Below are 2897 nucleotides of genomic sequence, written 5' to 3' on the forward strand. Positions count from 1 at the left end.
GGCCCTTATGAACTGTTTTAAGGACGCTATATGGCTTGCCAGGAACCGCCTCATTCTGAAGAAGGAGAGGATGTCCTTCTGGACTGCCGCAGGCTGGTCCACAGCCTGCTCAGAGACTATTCCATCATGGACAGATCGGACCAGGAAGAAGAGGATTGATACCCCTCTCCTTCCCCTCTCCCCTGTGTTGTGTTGTCTTTCAATAAAGCTTCGGGCCTGTGATTTCCCCTCCCTACCCCCCTCTCTCCCACCCCCCCCCTTACCCATCACTTGTCTGTATTGCTTTATTGTTGTTGTTTTAGGATTGTTAAGGTATGCAGGAATGTTAGTGTAGCGGGTGGTATGATGTATAGCGTAGGGAGCCTGTGCTGTATGTTGTACCATGGTGCTGAGTATGTAGTGTCTTATTTATTGAACTGTGCTGCGTCACAGTTTATGTATGCCTGACGACGACTGATTGTAATAAAGATATTTTCAATCAAAAAAATCTGTTCTTATCAGTTTAATATCTGATACGTCCCCTATCTGGGGACCATATATTAAATGGATTTTTAGAACAGGGAGATGGAAAAAGAGCTTGCTCTGTCCTCTCCAGGCATTGACCTGGTATTGCAGTGCCTCCAGGTTCAGTGCACCCCCTAATGAGTTTGCAAAAAACAGAGCAAAAGAATGAGAGGAGGAAACAAGCCGGCTGCACCTGAAACTACTGTTTTGCAAGAAACATCCCTCGAGTGTGTGTGCGCAGGTGGACCGACCCGAAAAATTAGCCCGAGTGTGGCTACGAAAAGTTTGTTTGTCCAAGACTTGCTGGCCTCTGTTGCCATGGCAACCAACTGGCAGAGTTGTTTACAACTTGGCTGCCGGGCCAGTGCTGGTGATGTCATCGCGGGACGTGATGTCATCAAGGCTTTGCTGCTATACACAGCTGCCAGCACAACAAGCAGCTCAGTTGCAGCCGGTCAAGCGACGAGCAGGTAGGTGGAAAGGTAGGTGCAGTTTATTAAACCGTTTCCTTTGGATTGATTTCCTGGTGGCCGGCCGATGTATCCTGCTGATGCTGCCTGCCTACGGCTCCAGCTGGGAGAATTCACCCTCCATGTTCTTTGATAGATAGATTAGATACATTAGATAGAATAGATAGGATAGATAGGATAGATTAGATAGATAGATAGATAGATAGATAGATAGATAGATAGATAGATAGATAGATAGATAGGTAGGTAGGTAGGTAGGTAGGTAGGTACTAATAATAAGCTAGCCAGCTAGGCAGCCAGCCACAGAGACAGCCAGCCAGCTACAGAGACAGCCAGCCAAAGAGCTAGCTGCATGTCATGTATGCCAGACAGAGACGGAGACAGAGACAGAGACGTGTATGTCTGCCATCCATCAGGTGGAAGCAGACGCAGTGTGATTGGGGGGTGGAGCTATTCAGATTTGAGAGCAGAAAGGAAGACAGAGGCAGTGCTAGGCAATAGGAGATGCAGTGTGAAAGCACGTCCGGTCCGCCATCTGAGAGGGTGGAGCGCATAATAGGGTATGTATGTCTGGCTTCGCCTTAACAAGAAGGACGGTGTCCGAGAAGGGGAGTTTTCGGGAAACCGTTGTGGCCATCGCTTCTCGGCCTTTTGGCTAAGATCAAGTGTAGTAGCACAGGCCTGGCCCCCCCATGTCACCGTCTGCAGGGCCATCACCAGGACCGTGTTTTGTTCATCTGGGGCTCCAAAATGGACAGAGTGAAGCGCTCCGTGATGTACAAGGAACCCCGCAAGGGCGGAAAAGGTGTTCCGGATATCCCTACCTTGCTGCGGGCAGCCTTTGTATGTGACTGTGTGCGGAGGACTCTGCAACAGAAGAATGGCTCTGCGGGCAGGTCCATGTCTCGCCTGTTCCTCCTCCCCCTCTGGAGGGGTCTGAGCTGGGACAAGTGGGACAGCTCCATCCCTTACAACTGGCACACTCCCTGGTTCTACGGGGGCGTCGTCAAGTTTGTGAGGGAACACCAACTGGAGGGACTCAAGCCCGACTTGTGGAAGCCAAAAACTGTCCACAAGCTCATCAGAGCACAGGACTCTATGGAGCTCGTTCCAGGGCTCGCTGCGGCCACCGCAGAGACTGTATGGACAAATGTGGCTTCGGCAAAGCTGACCAACGGGCACAAGGACTTGTCTTGGATGGCCATTCAGGGGGGACTGCCTTTGAGGTCATTCATGCATGCCCGCAACCTGTGCAAAACGCGGTACTGCCCCGGTGCCCCTTCGTGGAGGAAACATCTTCGCACCTCTTTTGGCAGTGTCCGTTTGCTCAGGGCCTGTTGGACGCCCTGGAACTTGAACTCAGTGACTGTGTGCCCAGGAACAGGCTAACGCACTGCGCGGTGCTGTACGGCCTGTTCCCTGGGAATTTCGGCGATGAGGCAACCCGGGAGGCCTGGCGCCTTATGAACTGTTTTAAGGACGCTATATGGCTTGCCAGGAACCGCCTCATTCTGAAGAAGGAGAGGATGTCCTTTCTGGACTGCCGCAGGCTGGTCCACAGCCTGCTCAGAGACTATTCCATCATGGACAGATCGGACCAGGAAGAAGAGGATTGATACCCCTCTCCTCCCCCTCTCCCCTTGTGTTGTGTTGTCTTTCAATAAAGCTTCGGGCCTGTGATTCCCCTCCCTACCCCCTCTCTCCCACCCCCCTTACCCCATCACTTGTCTGTATTGCTTTATTGTTTGTTGTTTTAGGATTGTTAAGGTATGCAGGAATGTTAGTGTAGCGGGTGGTATGATGTATAGCGTAGGGAGCCTGTGCTGTATGTTGTACCATGGTGCTGAGTATGTAGTGTCTTATTTATTGAACTGTGCTGCGTCACAGTTTATGTATGCCTGACGACGACTGATTGTAATAAAG

At 51.1% G+C, this 2897-nt stretch overlaps 1 pseudogene; it reads left to right on the top strand.

The window, feature by feature from the left end:
• The first annotated feature begins 468 nt into the window (after positions 1-468).
• On the top strand, positions 469-640 carry LOC138779797 (U2 spliceosomal RNA; annotated as a pseudogene).
• Positions 641-2897: the final 2257 nt, after the last annotated feature.

This window comes from Dendropsophus ebraccatus, unplaced genomic scaffold, assembly GCF_027789765.1.
Source record: "Dendropsophus ebraccatus isolate aDenEbr1 unplaced genomic scaffold, aDenEbr1.pat pat_scaffold_754_ctg1, whole genome shotgun sequence".
NCBI classification, from domain to species: domain Eukaryota; kingdom Metazoa; phylum Chordata; class Amphibia; order Anura; family Hylidae; genus Dendropsophus; species Dendropsophus ebraccatus.